Genomic DNA, 18,434 nt, shown 5'->3' with positions numbered 1-18,434 from the left:
TTGCTGGACGTCGTTTGCTACCTCGTTTTGCTGTGAGGTGATCCGAGTCTGCTCGTGTTTAACTCCTGGTATTTCTGCCTGTTTGTGCTCCTACTGCTAGATGCGCTTCACGTTATCGCTAATTTTTTCTGGCGTTTCCTAGACGGTCCTTCTTCCGCGTTTTTGTAGCGTGGTAAGAACCTTTTTGGTTTCGTGAATTTCGGTTTTGGCATGTTTTATTTGTTCTCCTTGCGTGCAACTTGGGCTACTTACCGTATCTTGCCGTCCTAGTGCCGCGTTTCGCCTCGTTAGTGCCTCTTGCTTAACTGTCGATGTTTTCCCGACGGTTACTACCTTTTCTATAACACCCGCGACTTACTTCGTAACCTACTCTGAACTTTGAACAAGCTGTTTAGCTACCATCCGAATCTTTTTCGTCTCCTTTGCGACTAGTTCCTTCACGACCTCCAAGGCTATCTCCTCTCTCTCCTGGCTCTTCTTCTCCGCTTCCTGCATGAAATGCACGAGGGCCTCAAATTGAGATCCTCTGCTGATACCTGCAGGACTAGACTAACGCGATTCCATCGCTCTGTGTCGTACTGTTCGTAAATCTGATCTGCCACTCTCAGTAGGGTACCTCTTCCCTTTCCTACAGATTCTTCCTGGTGCTCTGCTGCCGTTTCACCTTCGCACTCATTGTTTGACTGAAGTACCTCGTCGTAATCAGAAAATTCTGCGTTTGACATATCCGTACGCTCAGCCACCACATTCGACTGAGAAGTCTCCGCAACTTTCTCGAGATCATTGATAACGCTCTGACTTCTATCCATTTGTGGTGTGATTCTAATGTACTCACTACTTTGGAGCAAACGTGCCTTGCTTCTAGTGAGCATGCATTCAGGTTTCTACTCCCTAGATTTCAATTGCTCCTCTTCGCAATGCTACACAACGCTACCAGAAAATTTGCTCTGGCGAGCCACTAATTCTAAGTCCCTGATGATGCTTATCAAATAAAAAGCCCTAATCTACGATAAAATGAAAGATACACAGATAATCTACCATCCCACATGTTAACACATTGCCACTCTCCGTCAGGAACAATCAGCAAATGACACAGAAATCACAACAACAAATGTGTAGGAATACAAACAAACAACACACTCAAAATTTACAAATCATCATTGTAGTTAGTGCCAGCATTTCTTATCGTTACGCGTAACTATTTTACCTCAGCGCACCAGTTGAATTTCAACCTTTAAAGGAAATTGCATATGACGGTCACAAATGGTGCCATCAATTCAGGATCGTGGCAGTAAGACTACACTAGACTTGCGATGCGTTTCGAAAGGCGACGGGCGACTCTGAGTTACCGCCCTGACAGCAATCATTTTAACTATTCGAACTTCCACTTGACTACACGCATCACGTGTATACTAAGTTGATTTTGCCCTTTGACCGTGTTTGTTGTTGACAGCCTGCATTAGAGGTTATCATATTAACCAGAATTCAAATAAACTTGAACGCTGAAATAATATTAATGAAATGGTGGCCCTGTAGTATTTTATTCAGTTGTTAATGGGTGGTTAATATATCAACAAGGGATTGATCTTTTATAAGACTTTTGACACATATTTATTGATTAAAAATAGGACAAAAAATAGATGTTAAGTGTGATGACAAAAAAAAAAAAAACATGAACTGATGGCCATACAAATACGCCACAAACAGTTAACATTCGCTTGGGTGTTGGCTGGTTGGCAGTGACTAACATATCTCTGATTGAACTATTTCTTCGGTTCAAAACACGGGTAAAGCAATCTGAAATTATCCAGCACTGAAAAGACTTCGTTGGATTTATTCCACGCAGAATTTATACTACGTTGTTGCAGCTAAGAACAAATGGAGTATTGTGATACTGTTTCCCCTAACAAGCAGTAGCAGCAATACAGGACCGCTTTTCTCAATGTGTGGTGCTGCCTCAGCGACGGTTGTTGTTTCAGCCTCTGCAGAGCGGCAATATGCTTCGCCTGTAATTCCCTATCGCGGGCACGAAATACGCAAAGTCTCGGCTGGCAAGCTGTTAGACGGATCGCTATTACTCTCTAATGGATCCCTGAATTTTCGACAGATTGTAAGATGTGACACTCCCTTCGTCGGTCATATCATGGACCAATGAGACTCACTTACACGGCAGAGTAAACAAGGAGCTCAAATGTCAAAGCACCAGACCTGTCACACATAAGATTGCCCTCGGCAGAGCGAATTGTCGGTGATGACTGAAGTCCAAACTGTCATTACAGCTGGTACCTCGCCACAGGCTCCACATTCAAGACCAGTACTACTAGTGCGAAGTTACGCTCTGGACAAGAATCCCAAGTGCACCCCACTCATAATAAAATTCAAGACCAGAATCCTCTCCAGACCAGAGTCTGAATCAGAAGACCTAGCTTATCCTCTCCTCACTATCCATCAAACCTCGGGAAACTCCAGTAAAGCACTCCCAAAACGGCCCCCACAAGTGTCTTGTGCCGATCGTAAGACTCCATGAGCTTCATGTCACTCCTCTAACCTATCTGCTCTATTCATAGGCAAATCCTTATCAAAGCTCTTCCTATATGAGGAGAAGCGTCGACTCTTTGACTTGCAAATTCCCACACAGACAGGAGGAGACATTTTGCTCCCAACTTGTTTTTTCCTCCGGAAATTATAGGCTGCATGTTATTTTCAGTTTCCATGTAGGTCTAAAAAGATTAACACATTTAACATGGAGATCATTATCCCGATGACCTGAATCTTACTGTGGGTCGATCAGGGGCCCCGGCTAACATAAGAGATGTGATTTTGTGTCCTGTATCATTTCAGAGATGCCATAATTGTTGCGTTCCTTCTAAAATTGTTTGAAGACCTGAGCCTTCCCAAAAAACTCTACAAGCTGAGGTACGACACCACCTGATGGCTCCCTCGATAGTCTCCAGTCTACAGTGAACATGAAAACTCACTAATTTTTATGGTCACCATCCCCATTCACCATGAGCATACACCACCATATCGTAACGCATTGGCTGGGCGACCTAGATTTCTCTGAGTCCCCTGATCCTGCTGTGGCAAGAGGCGCGTAACAGGTAGATCCAGGTAGGCCGTTTCTTTGCCCCTTTGACCAAATACATTGTTTGCACACCCTTACGAGAAATTCTTGGGCCTAGCATTCTGTCCCCAGTAAGTGCTTCAATACGTTCCTATCATTAAAGCTGTGCTTGGCTTTAAGCCCCAAATGTCCACTGCAAGATTTACTGTTAAATGACCAAATTGCCTGCTCGTTCCCAACTCCAGAATAAAAAACATTCGAAGGAGAGCCACCATAAAGATCTCGCATGCATTAACAATATACACCCTTCCATCAGTGCATGCTCATGCGGATAACTTCCAGCCGTCTCACAAACACGATGTCTTGAGTGAAACATCAACATTAAATTGTATCCTAAAATGTGGAGAATAGTGAGAGAGCGACTCGTCCTGCCTCGACCTTTGTACACTCCTGGATTGAAATAAGAACACCGTGAAGTCATTGTCCCAGGAAGGGGAAACTTTATTGACACATTCCTGGGGTCAGATACATCACATGATCACACTGACAGAACCACAGGCACATAGATACAGGCAACAGAGCATGCACAATGTCGGCACTAGTACAGTGTATATCCACCTTTCGCAGCAATGCAGGCTGCTATTCTCCCATGGAGACGATCGTAGAGATGCTGGATGTAGTCCTGTGGAACGGCTTGCCATGCCATTTCCACCTGGCGCCTCAGTTGGACCAGCGTTCGTGCTGGACGTGCAGACCGCGTGAGACGACGCTTCATCCAGTCCCAAACATGCTCAATGGGGGACAGATCCGGAGATCTTGCTGGCCAGGGTAGTTGACTTACACCTTCTAGAGCACGTTGGGTGGCACGGGATACATACGGACGTGCATTGTCCTGTTGGAACAGCAAGTTCCATTGCCGGTCTAGGAATGGTAGAACGATGGGTTCAATGACGGTTTGGATGTACCGTGCACTATTCAGTGTCCCCTCGACGATCACCAGTGGTGTACGGCCAGTGTAGGAGATCGCTCCCCACACCATGATGCCGGGTGTTGGCCCTGTGTGCCTCGGTCGTATGCAGTCCTGATTGTGGCGCTCACCTGCACGGCGCCAAACACGCATACGACCATCATTGGCACCAAGGCAGAAGCGACTCTCATCGCTGAAGACGACACGTCTCCATTCGTCCCTCCATTCACGCCTGTCGCGACACCACAGGAGGCGGGCTGCACGATGTTGGGGCGTGAGCGGAAGACGGCCTAACGGTGTGCGGGACCGTAGCCCAGCTTCATGGAGACGGTTGCGAATGGTCCTCGCCGATACCCCAGGAGCAACAGTGTCCCTAATTTGCTGGGAAGTGGCGGTGCGGTCCCCTACGGCACTGCGTAGGATCCTACGGTCTTGGCGTGCATCCGTGCGTCGCTGCGGTCCGGTCCCAGGTCGACGGGCACGTGCACCTTCCGCCGACCACTGGCGACAACATCGATGTACTGTGGAGACCTCACGCCCCACGTGTTGAGCAATTCGGCGGTACGTCCACCCGGCCTCCCGCATGCCCACTATACGCCCTCGCTCAAAGTCCGTCAACTGCACATACGGTTCACGTCCACGCTGTCGCGGCATGCTACCAGTGTTAAAGACTGCGATGGAGCTCCGTATGCCACGGCAAACTGGCTGACACTGACGGCGGCGGTGCACAAATGCTGCGCAGCTAGCGCCATTCGACGGCCAACACCGCGGTTCCTGGTGTGTCCGCTGTGCCGTGCGTGTGATCATTGCTTGTACAGCCCTCTCGCAGTGTCCGGAGCAAGTATGGTGGGTCTGACACACCGGTGTCAATGTGTTCTTTTTTCCATTTCCAGGAGTGTATTTGTGTTTCACTGGATGCTATGCACAACAGTGCAAATGCACTTTGGGTCTTGTTCCGCTCATGGTATTGCTGTAGACAGCAGTAGTAGTATCCATTTTAATCTTCGCCTTCTCCCTTGGATTCAGTAATGTTCGCTTCTATCTTGGGTTTGATTTCTGGCAGTATTAAATGTACGTTAACGATTGTGCACAACAGTAGGAATAGGTTTACTTACGGAAAGATGGCCGATGTACACCACGTTTATGGGTTTTCTGAATTCCACGCAATATCGACGATAGTGCTATACTGAGCTGTTTCCACATGGACAGCAATCACATCACAATACTTTTGCGCCTGACAGTTGCTGCATTAGACGACTCTGCTTTGTGTTGTACGTATTGGTGATTTGATGTTACAGACTTGTTTCACGGAAACAGAGATAGCTTGGATAATAAACCGAATAAATAGCATGTACACTATTACTCTGCAACGAACCACTAGAGACCACTGGTACCTTGCGCCAAAATACTCAGAATACATCGGTGATCAACAGAAGTATTGTTTTTGCATTTCGGATTCACCCTCTTATATACAGTGAAGCTCCAAAGAAACTGGTATAGGCATGCGTATTCAAACACTGAAACACGTAAACAGGCAGAATACGTCGCTGCGGTCGGCAACGCCTATATAAGATAACAAGTGTCTGGCGCAGTTGTTAGATCGGTTACTGCTGCTGCAATGGCAGGTTGTCAAGGTTTAAGTGAGTTTGAACGTGGAGCTATAGTCGGTGCCACGAGCGATAGGACACAGCATCTCTGAGGTAGCGATGAAGTGGATTTTCCCCGTATGATCATTTCACGAGTATACCGTGAATATGATGTAGGTTGCAGTAAGTACTGGGAGATCAAGAAGCTTGCAGAAGATAGAGTCGCATGGAGAGCTGCATCAAACCAGTCACAAGACTGAAGACCATAACAACAACAACCGTGAATATCGGGAATCCTGTAAAACATCAATTCTCTGACATCGCTGCGGCCGGAAAAAGATGCTGCAAGAACGTACCCACCAACGACTGAACGTTCAACGTGACAGAAGTGCAACCCTTCCGCAAACTGCTGCAGATTTCATTGCTGGGTCATCATCAAGTGTCAGTGTGCGAAACATTCAACGAAATACCGAGCGAGATGGCGCAGTGGTTAGACACTGGACTCGCATTCGGGAGGACGACGGTTCAATCCCGCGTCCGGCCATCCTGATTTAGGTTTTCCGTGATTTCCCTAAATCGCTCCAGGCAAATGCCGGAATGGTTCCTTTCAAAGGGCACGGCCGACTTCCTTCCCCGTCCTTCCCTAATCCGATGAGACCGATGACCTCGCTGTCTGGTCTCCTTCCCCAAACCAACCAACCATTCAACGAAATATCACCAATGTGGGATTTCGGAACCGGAGGCCCACTCGAGTTCTGCACGATGCAAAGCTTTACGCCTTTGCCTAGGCCTCAACACCAACATAGGACTGTTGATGGCTGGAAACATGTTGCCTGGTCGGACGAGTCTAGTTACAAATTGTATTGAACGGATGGACGTTTGCGGGTATGGAGACAACCTCATGAGTCTTTGGACCCTGCATGTCAGCAGCGGACCGTTCAAGCTGGTGAGGGCTCTGTGCTGGTGTGGGGCTTGTGTATTTGGAGTGACATGGGACCCCTGATACGTCTAGATACGACTCTGATAAGTGACACGTACGTAAGCATCCTGTCTGTTCAAATGCAAAGATTCATGTATATCGTGCATTCCGACGCACTTTGGCAATTCTCCTCTCTTCTGATTCATTAAAGGCCCCCTTGGCCTCTAGGTATTGGACTGGTATCAGAACGTTCTGCGTCCTGGATTGGGTTACAACAACTACATACTTTCTAACTAAAATTTATAATCAATGGCAATCGAAGGCTTCTGGTATAAGAAGGCATCCTCGTTCCGACAAAACCCTTTGTCAAAGTGGGCGGAGGAAACAAACTCGTTCAGTTTCTTCTTTTCGTGTCTGCAAACTTTATTTGTGTAATTAGCGGTGTAGTCATACGGGTTTTGGAAGTCTCTGTAGCTTTATTCCGTTTATAGAATTTCATATTTCGTAAATGGTTCAGAAACAGTGGCTTATAACGTGTGTTTCCTATCGGAAACAACGAAGCTAAAAGAAAACATCAAAATGGGTGGAGTGGAAGTAACAACTTTCTGGAATACAATCCAATGAAAAGATTAATATATGACTCGTCGCCTTAATGTGCTCAAGTAGTTTCATAAACAAAATATGTTCAATAGGACAATTTGATAATGTGGTTCACACCTACAGCGATAACCGGCCAGCAATATTTTCGTGCCTGTGGGGTTGCGTATAACGACATCAGTACGGGCAGCAGAACGTCCATGTACATACATAAAAAAAAAGTTTTGCATCACCTCGGTTCCGAGAGCTCCGAAACTGTACAGAAAATTGGAATAGAGATCAACATAAACATTGTTTCGACCGTTTTTGTTGCTCATCTAAACCACACATTGCATGTTGTACTACCATACAGCGAGACCTTCAGAGGTGGTGGTCCAGATTGCTGTACACACAAGTACCTCTAATACCCAGCAGCATTGATGCATGCCTGTGTTCGTCGTGGCTTACTATCCACAAGTTCATCAAGGAACTATTGGTCCAGATTGTCCCACTCCTCAACGGTGATTCGGCGTAGATCCCTCAGAGTGGTGGTTGGTGGATCACGTCCTCCACTAACAACCCTTTTCAAACTATCGCAGGCACGTTCGATAGGGTTCATGTGTGGAAAACATGCTGGCCACTCTAGACGAGCGACGTCGTTATCCTGAAGGAAGTCATTCACAAGATGTGCACGACGGGGGCGCGAATTGTCGTCCCAGTGGACGAATGCCTCGACAGTATGCTGCCGATATGGTTGCACTGTCGGTCGGAGAATGGCATTCACGTATCATGCAGCCATTACGGCGCCTTCCATGACCACCAGCGGCGTAAGTCGGCCCCACATGATGGCACCCCAAAACAGCAGGTAACCTCCACTTTGCTGCACTCGCTGGACAGTGTGTCTATGGCGTTCAGCCTGACAGGGTTGCCTCCAAAAACGTTTGCGATGATAGTCTGGTTTAAGGCATATGCGACAATCACAGGTGAAGAGAACGTGATGCCAATCCTGAGTGGTCCATTCGACATGTTGTTTGGCCCATGTTTACCGGGCTGCATGCTGTCGTGGTTGCAAAGATGGACCTCGCCATGGACGTCGGAAGTGAAGTTGCGCATCATGCAGCCTATTGCGCACAGTTTGAGTCGAAACACGGCGTCCTGTGGCTGCACGAAAAGCTCCGAGACGCCTCGAAACTTTCCTTGTTGAGAGCTCTTTCTGTCATAAAGTAACAATGCGGACGCGATCGGGCCGCTGTATTCACGGTCTAGGCTTGGTTGAACTACAGACAACACGGCCGTGTACCTCCTTCCTGGTGAAATGACTGGAACTGTTCGGCTGTCGGACCCACTCTGTCTAATAGGCGCTCCTCATGCATGGTTGTTTACATCTTTGGGCGGGTTTAGTGACATCTCTGAACAGTCAAAGGGACTGTGTCTGATGGTTGGCAGATGGCTCTGAGAACTATGCGACTTAACTTCTGAGGTCATCAGTCCCCTAGAACTTAAAACTACTTAAACCTAACTAACCTAAGGACATCACACACATCCATGCCCGAGGCAGGATTCGAACCTGCGACCGTAGCGGCAGCGCGGTGCCAGACTGTAGCGCCTAGAACCGCACGGCCACTCCGGCCGACTGTGTCTGTGATACAAATATCCACAGTCAACGTCTATCTTCAGGAGTTCTGCGAACCGGGGTGATGCAAAACTTTTTTTGATGTGTGTATGGTCCTCCATCGACACTTATCTGTTTCCGCCGTACACTTATGCTTTGCTTTTAATACCGTTTTCGGGATTTCACTTGCCTTGAAGTCATTTATCATCTTTCTTTTCTTTTCTTAGCATTTATCCAGTCTATCGTGGGGTCCGCTTTACAAGATTCGGAAAATTTTATTTTATCATTTAAGTCTGTTGCCAGTTGCCATTCCTGACGCCACAGTCGCCAAGGTAACCTAATGGAGTAAAGTGTTGAGCCCCGTTTGCCTATGGGTGATGTTCTTCATTTTTTGTGTTAACGCACTTGTATTCTAATTCTTTGATACTGCATTCTCTAAGACTGAAGTTGGAGCCGCCCCAGCATTTCCTAGCGTGGGAAATTTCCTAAACATTATACTGAAAACTGAGGCCGGCCTGTGTACCAATCATGGTCGTTAACACGCTTCACAGATTCGATCCGTGTGTTGTTCATCTTGTTGATTCGCAAGCTAGCGCGCTGTGTGTGCACTGCAGGAGCAGTTCCACGAACACATTTATGATACTACGTTCTGATACTGCAGCTGCAGCATTTATTACGATCTGAGGTCAACTCGAGTTCCAGTGAGAGTTACGCCTTTTATTTTACATAGACAAAGAAAAGTAACTGAAATGTGTGCCATGTACAATTCAGTATTGTAATTACATCGAAGTTAATGCACAGCGGACATTAAACGCAACGGCGATAAAGGCGAGAGTGATAAAGAAAATACTTGAAAGGCAACGGCCAGTTTCGCTAGATATTTCTTATTTGAGTACCTCACATACCGGGTGATCAAAAAGTAAGTGTAACTTTGAAAACTGAATAAATCACGGAATAATGTAGACAGAGAGGTAGAAATTGACACACATGCTTGGAATGACATGGGGTTTTATTAGAACTAAAACGATAGAAACGTTCAAAAAATGTCCGACAGATGGCGCTTCATCTGATCAGAATAGCAATAATTAGCATAACAAAGTAAGACAAAGCAAAGATGGTGTTCTTTACAGGAAATACTCAATATGTCCACCGTCATTCACCAACAATAGCTGTAGTCGAGGAATAATGTTGTGAACAGCACTGTAAAGCATGCCCGGAGTTATTGTTAGGCACTGGCGTCGGATGTTGTCTTTCAGCAACCCTAGAAATGTCGGTCGATCACGATATAATTGCGACTTCAGGTAACCCCAAAGCCAATAATCTCACGGACTGAGGTCTGGAGACCTGGGAGGCCAAGCGTGATGAAAGTGGCGGCTAGGCACACGCTCATCACCAAACGACGCGCGCAAGAGATCTTTCACGCGTCTAGCAATACCTTGTATTTTTTTTGTTTGTTCTAATAAAACCCAAAGTCTTTCCAAGCATGTGTGTCAATTTTTACCTATCTACATTATTCCGTGGTTTATTAAGTTTTCAAATTTATACTGACTTTTTGATCACCCGGTATATTCAATGAAAAACTGTCGTTCATTTTACTAATTGCCGTGTGTTCACGATACAATACAGAATGATAATATGGTATTCATACAAGAGGAGCAATCTGCATTCATCGTTCTAATGTCCTGCCTCCTCTAATTTAAGACCGTAAGTTCATACGAGGTACAATACGCCACTTTCTCGTGCTATTATTTACTTAGCGTTTAAAGGAAATGCGGAATTACGTTTCGGCAATTTCAACCCAATGTTGCACTGATGGTGGACCTGCTCAATAACGCATTTTCACTCGCCTGTCTATCACCACCGCTACCTTTTATCTGAATTTGTAAGTCTGGAGGGCTAAAGCTTTTCTCTCGTACCCTTTAGGGTTCACATATACACAGCCCTAAAGCTTTTCTCTGCTGTGCTTTACAGTAGGAGATATCGCAGGGAGCAGCTGAATTAATGATCCTGGTGTGACAGCTAGAGTGCCTCCACGTGCACGAACACAACCCATTTATAAAATAGAAGCTCGATGCACCTGCACGTGATCTCTGCTTTCTCAAATTCTGTTGCACAACTGCTTTGGAAACTCGGATGTTCAACCATGTTTTTGATCAGGATGTTACTCTTCGGCTTAAGTGCCTGGGCAGAAGAATGTAGTAGTAACAATAGTTTGAACTGTACACAACTTCGGTACTTCACAGTTTCTTCAGTTTTCCGTCCAAATACTGATGCTGGAATTACTACACCCTAAGGTCAACTGTAGTTTCAGCAAGAGTAACTACACACTCCAGTTTACTTACGTGAAGGAGAGAAACTGATGTGTGTACCAGGTACTATCCCTCTATTGTCCACGACATTTCTATGACTGTGACCGTGCATTTATTTATTACAGTGATGTCGTAATCTTTGTCAGCTAACATCATTGAAATATCATAACAAACTTTTTCGTATTATCTTGTCCAGTTATTTAAAGTAACAACAGATGCTACATAAACTGTGTTAGTTCGCTGGCCGCTGTGGCCGAGTGGTTCTAGGCGCTTCAGTCCGAAACCGCGCTGCTGCTACAGTCGCAGGTTCGAATCCTGCCTCGGGCATGGATGTGTATGATGTCCTTACGTTAGTTAGGTTTAAGTAGTTCTAAGTCTCGGGGACTGATGACCTTAGATGTTAAGTCCCATGGTGCTTAGAGCCATTTGAACCATTTTTTGTCTTAGGTCTGTATAGTTTGACCAGAAACTGTGATCATGAATACAATGAGGGGTCAAAGCATTACGACCTCCTGCTTGATAGCGCATTGGTCCAAGTATTGAGCTCAATGCAGCAGCAGTTCTGTATGGGATGGATTCAATAAGTATTTGGTGGATTTTCAGAGGTTCACGGCACTCTCGTGCCTTTGAGGTGTGAAACTGTCCCTAAAGGCGGCAGAATCAGCAATGATGAATGGCACGAGGATGCAGAAGCACTGCATTAAAGACACATAACGTGTATGTGTATCAATAGGTCAAAGAGTAATTCACATTTTATATAACAAATGCTGCTCTTGGGTGTTTATTCATTTCGTCAAATGGTTACTGATACGGTTTCACAGTGTCATCAAATGGTACTTCGAAGGCCCTCCAAACAAATATTGTTCGTGCCAGTTAACTTGACCCAATTTCTTCCCTGTGCTTGCAATACGGTTATACAGGGTGACTTTTTCCACGGTGTACAAACTCTGATGAGAGAATACGGAACAAAAAATGCCCCAGGAACTTATGTCCGGAAATGCATAGTTTCCTTACTAGAGACCATTTACTCAATCATACATTATTACAGAGACTGCTATCTAATACGCGCTGGACCATGCAACCACATTACCGTATATGTTGAAAATTATTTCCATGTGCCCCAACGCATGCGTGTAGGCGCCGTAGCATGTTCTGTCTCACACGTTCATGTCGGCCAGGCTGTATCCGAACGGTGTCAAACGCAGCATGAATACACTGCTCCAGTGTCTCCACATCTGGAGGACGACGGTTCAATCCCGTCTCCGGCTATCCTGATTTAGGTTTTCCGTGATTTCCCTAAATCGTTTCAGGCAAATGCCGGGATGGTTCCTTTGAAAGGGCACGGCCGATTTTCCTTCTCCATCCTTCCCTCACCCGAGCTTGCGCTCCGTCTCTAATGACCTCGTTGTCGACGGGACGTTAAACACTAATCTCCTCCTCCTCCTCCTCTCCACGTCTGGAATGGACTCTGCATGCACGATACTTTTGAGATGACCCCATAACCATAAATCGCACGGTTGAGATCTGGTGAACGAGCAGGCCACGCTACTGGACACCCTCGTCTGATCCATCGACCAGGGAAAAGACGATTGAGATGCGTACCGACGTTAATGATGAAGTGGGCTGGAGCACCATCATGTAGAAAACACATACTCCTTCGAAACATCAATGGCACTTCTTCCAGCAGGGGAGACAAAGCCACAAACTACAAATATCGATAGTTTCGGCCTGTTAGACGACGTGGAAGAAGGACTGGTCCTAAAAGACGGTAGCCAATTATCCCGGCCCACACATTCCGAACGCAATGATGCTGCTGATGCGCTGTCACCAACCAAGGCGGAGCACCGCTGCTGATGATTCGTTGTCAGCAACGAGGGGGGTTCTACATATTATTCCACACATGACTGTTATGAAATATGAAAATACTCTGCAGAAGAATCAGTTCCAATTTTGATCACCACGTGCAAATGTAGCTCTGTGAATTTAAGGAAGACAAATAGAATATGAGCACTAGAGACGTCGAAGAGAAGCAGAACCCTTGAAACGACCTTACCAACAGTTGCTCGCAGCAGTTTCGTAGGAGTCTGAGCAAAGTGTTCCTTTATATTGGCCTCCAGTTGAGGTAGAGATCGAAGGAATTATTGATAAATGGATTCTTTTAAATAATCCCAGATCTCCCATCGGATTTTCGTGTCCTCTCACGGGCATGGGTATAAGTTAGTTTAAGTAGTGTGTAATTCTAGGGACCGATGACCTGATTAGTTTGGTTCCTTGGTAATTCACACACATTTGAACATTTATATATCCCCAGAGTCAAAAGTCACATGGATTCCTGTCAGGTGATCTTGCAGGCCATGCATCTGAGAAACCTCTGGAAAAAAGACGTTACTGAAAAGTTGCAGTAAGCATATCTTCCACTGGTGAGTGACATGAGGTGTTGATTCATCTTGCATGAAAACATTGGTTTTCACACAATTGCGCTCTTCGAGAGCAGGAATCACAGGCTGTACAGGAAGGTTTCGATAACATGCAGACGTGACGGTCCCTCTGGTTGTATAATCTTCAAAGAAGAACGGACCGAGAATAAAGGGCCTTTGAATCCACACCCGCACGGTCACAGTGCAGGTCCAATGGCTCTTCGTGCACGACATTCGGTTTAAATGAACACTAAATTCGCCAGTTCTGTAGTATAAGATGGGCCTCGTCACTCCGTAGAATATTGTTCGGCCGCATGTCATCATCTTCGATCAGTGCCAGAAACGTAAGAGCAAATCAGAAAGTTGCTGCGGACCATGAGAGTTCAGCTCTTGTACCATCTGGATAACAGGTACCAGTGTAATACAGACCGCAAAACTTTCCGTACTGTTGGCCACTGGATGGATAATTTTCGTGAGACTGAACCAGCACTAGCACTACCCAGGCTACATGCTGTGTGCTGCGTGATCAGTTCAGTTCAGTCAGTCGTCAATAGGTGCCACCGGGATAGGACGCCTTCCTCTTCCAGGCGTCATACCAAGCTCACCCGCGTTTTCCAATTTCACTATCATTTTCTTGAAGCCATTTAATGACATCGGGTCTCTCTTCAGATCTTTCTGTTGACGACACTCTCAATATGGCACTTTAATTGCTGCCGTTCACATAAAACAGTTTCACTAAACAGTACACGATCTGTTTTCTCGATAGTCATACTACTGACACACGTTAAGGCTTGTAAAATGATAGCTTGAGTGTCTTACCATTATAAAAACGGTATACAATGCTGAATTACACCTGTTGGCATTAATAGGAACTATTTTTTCCAGTGTAAATGGTATTCGCAGTAACTTATTAGAATATCTACAAAGTTTCCTAAACATACGATAATTACGTCTGTGAATAATTGCATTTTAATTATGACTACTCGATACATGCGTTCAAGCAAAAGCGAACTCGTGTTAGCGATACACTGAATGACGCGTGATGTCTTTCCGTTTTTCATGCATTCGGTATAAATCTTAAATATTGTGCCTCTTGGCTCCATTGTTAACGAATGCACCTACTGCAAGAGCACCAACAATTTTCCCGCGTTCGAAGTCACTTAGTTCCGCCACACTGCAGTCACAACAATACATTACACTGTTCTAGCCCCGACTGGCGCTTGAAACGTACTGCTGAAGACACTGCACAGGTGCCGTTAGTGGTCAAATACCATAACGTAACCTGCAAGCTTCGCTAGCATCTAAAGGTACGTTCAAGCGTGCCTTTTTCACGGTGTTTGCCCACTTGTGTCCAATCTCTGCATATGCTGGCGCTACGTCTTTTATCTGAGAAGCGAACTGTGTTATGTAACGAAAAGCATACTCATATCTGTAAAAGAAATCCCAGACCGACGATGAGTCGTAGTGATACGATGTAGCCTGGAATATGGCGAGACAATATAGAGAAACGTAACGTAGTGACACGATACCACGAGATCGATGTTTTCGGGTACTAGTCTGTCTCGGGAGTAGTGATTTCAACCACGTTTTATGTCCTTTTTGTCACATTGTACTTGATCTGTAGACAGCTAGGACGCCGTAGCGAAAGCATTTGCGTGACATTAAGCACAGCCACTTCACTGGAAGATTAGAGGCCAACCACAGTCACCACAGACAGTTCTGTGTCGAGAGCTGCGACATTTCATGGCTGTGGAGAAGATTGCAGGAGAGGAGAAACATCAACAGGTGAAGTAAGATTAGAGTTTAACACACCATTGACGAGGAGGTCACAAGAAACGACGCAGAAGCTCGGATTAGAGATGGATGGCGAAGAGAAACGGTCAGGATTTTCCTTAAGCGATTTAGGGGGACCACAAGAAATGTAAATCAGGATCGTCGGAGAGGCTGTTTGAAATGTCATTTTCCCTGATACGAATCCAGTACCTTAACATTGCCCCTCTTATCTCGGTGAAATAACTATCACTAAAGTTGGGAAATGTAGTACACCTTAGAGTCTAAATTGCCCTAAACTCACACCCACACAGCACAGCAGCTGACCTGGCCAAATAAGTCGCGTAAGCCTCTGGTCTCACCTTCTGCCAAACGGCGTATCATCAGCTTCGAAACGTTGCTTTGTATTCCCGGCGGCACACTGGGTGAATACTCCTTCACAAAGGCCTCGCTCGTCTGGGAACATTCGACAATGCCTTGTTCACTGGAAACTGCGGTTTAAGTTCTAGCGTGGTTCTCCTCTGTTCATCTGGCGTACGTGGAGCACATCCAACCCAGGTAACGTGAAGGAGAACGATCTACAGGGGGGTGAAAAAAATATGGAAATGTCACAAACATGACACATTACCATAGCTAATACGGTGTAGAATAACTGTTGGCATTCAAAACAATTTCCTACTCGTCTCGGAATGGAGAAATAAAAGCCCTGTATAATTTTTATACAATATTTCTGCAAAATATTGCCAGGTTAAGTCAGGATGACGGAAGTGAATGGTAATCGCGCACCTTCTCTCCAGAATAGACGAAAAGGCTAAATAATTTTGAGATCTGGTGATATTCTGGCCAAGGGAGATGCGACAATTCATCATCGTGCTCACAAAAGCAGTTCTGGACGATGAGAGCTCTGTGAACAGAAGCCCTGCCGAAACATGGCATCACCATTGCTGAACAAACATTGTATTGTGGGGTGGACTTGATCAGCCAAAATGGTCACATAGTCCTGGGCAGAAACGCGGCATCGTAGATATGAACTCTGCCAGAAAGTGGAAAGAGTGTGCAACAAGATTCATCCGAACAAATAGTCGAGGTCTTATGAATTCGGCACCACAGTTTCCTGCTACAGGAATTTGCTTCACTTACGATAGGTTTCAGAATTCCACCTCGTTCTGAGATTCCATGCTTATGGAATACCCTTCTTGTTGTTTTGGTGCTATCAGGGTTTGATTGTGCGGCATTCAGATCTGTAGTGACTGTCATCCTCTTATTTGTCGTCACAGTCCACTTCACTCAGCACACACTTACGACCACGTTGTGACATAGCAGATGCTGTCTTTCCGCTTTTCATGCATGCGGTATAAAGCTTCAATATTGTGCCTCTTGGCTCCATTGTTAACGAATGCACCTACCGCAAGAGCACCAACAATTTTTCCACGTTCGAAGTTACTTAGTTCCGCCACACTGCACTCACAACTACACATTACACTGTTCTAACCCCGACTGGTGCTTGAAACGTACTGCTGAAGACACTGCACAGGTGTTGTTAGTGGTCAAATACCGCAACGTAACCTGCAGGCTTGGCTAGCATCTAAAGTTACGTTCAAGCATGCCTTTCTCACGGTGTTTGCCCATTTGTGCCCAATCTCTGCATATGCTGGTGCCACGTCTTTTATCTGGAGCAATATAGACTATACTGCTATCGATTTATGGTACCACAGAGGTTTTCTCTGCCATAGACTTTTTTGAGTGAGCCCCTTAGAATGTAACACAGTCGTATTTTCCACACAATCGGAAAAAAGCATAAGGAGGAAGATTATTGTTTAATATCCAGTCGGCAACGTGGTCATTGGAAACGGAGCACAAGCTCGGTTAGGTAGAAGAATGCAGTAACGAATCACTTGGACCCCTTTTAAAAGGTACCAACCTTGTATTCGCATTAAATAATAAATCAGGATCGGCGGAAGGGCAAATTTGTTATTTTGTACATCAAAGGTGAAAACATGTGTCCAGCTTCTGGTGATAATGATGCAGTTCCGCACAACAATAAACTCGTGAGGTGACTATGTCTTTGTAATGTAACTTCCCACGGACTTAGGCTGACAGTTGGAAGCTGCAAACAAGCCTGGTACATTCCATTCTCACACTGCGTATTTATTCAGTTTTTAACAGGAATCCTTCTTCATGAGAACACGAGACTAGTTTAAGCTTCATCAGGCATACTACACTATTGGGCACTAAAACTGCTACACCATGAAGACGACGTGCTACAGACGCGAAATTTAACCGACAGGAAGAAGATGCTGTAATATGCAAATGATTAGCTTTTCAGAGCATTCACACAAGGTTGGCGCCGGCGGCGACACCTACAACGTGCTGACATGAGGAACGTTGCCAACCGATTTCTCATACACAAACAGCAGTTGACCGGCGTTGCCTGGTGAAACGTTGTGATGCCTCGTGTAAGGAGGAGAAATGCGTACCATCACGTTTCCGGCTTTGATAATGGTCGGATTGTAGCCTATCACAATTGCGGTTTATCGTATCGCGACATTGCTGTTCGCGTTGGTCGAGATCCAATGACTGTTAGCAGAATATGGAATCGGTGGGTTTAGGATGGTAATACGGAACGCCGTGCTGGATCCCAACGGCCTCGTATCACTAGCAGTCGAGATGACTGGCATCTTATCCGCATGGCTGTAACGGATTGTGCAGCCACGTCTCGATCCCTGAGTCAACAGATGGGGACGTTTGCAAGACAACAATCATCTGGACGAACAGTTCGACGACGTTTGCAGCAGCATGGACTGTCAGCTCTGAGACCATGGCTGCGGTTACCCTTGACGCTGCATCACAGACAGGAGTGCCTGCGATGGTGTACTCAACGACGAACCTGGGTGCACGAATGGCAAAACGTCATTTTTTTCGGATGAATTCTGGTTCTGTTTACAGCATCATGACGGTCGCATCCGTGTTTGGCGATATCGCGGTGAACGCGCATTGAAAGAGTGTATTGGTCATCGCCATACTGGCGTATCACCCGGCGTGATGGTATGGGGTGCCATTGGTTACACGTCTCGGTCACCTCTTGTTCGCATTGACGGCACTCTGAATAGTGGACGTTACATTTCAGATGTGTTACGACCCGTGGCTCTACCCTTCATTCGCTCCCTGCAAAACCCTACATTTCAGCAGGATAATGCACGACCGCATGTTGCAG

The 18,434-nt window shown here is 45.8% G+C and overlaps 1 protein-coding gene across 1 annotated transcript in view; it reads left to right on the top strand.

The window, feature by feature from the left end:
- LOC126172829 (glucose dehydrogenase [FAD, quinone]-like) overlaps nucleotides 1–18,434 on the top strand; it is a 220,730-nt gene that overhangs the window by 124,127 nt on the left and 78,169 nt on the right. The window lies entirely within an intron of this gene.

Source organism: Schistocerca cancellata, chromosome 1, assembly GCF_023864275.1.
Source record: "Schistocerca cancellata isolate TAMUIC-IGC-003103 chromosome 1, iqSchCanc2.1, whole genome shotgun sequence".
NCBI lineage: Eukaryota > Metazoa > Arthropoda > Insecta > Orthoptera > Acrididae > Schistocerca > Schistocerca cancellata.
Note: the sequence above shows the minus strand (reverse complement) of the source record. Positions and strands in the feature narration are given on the sequence as shown.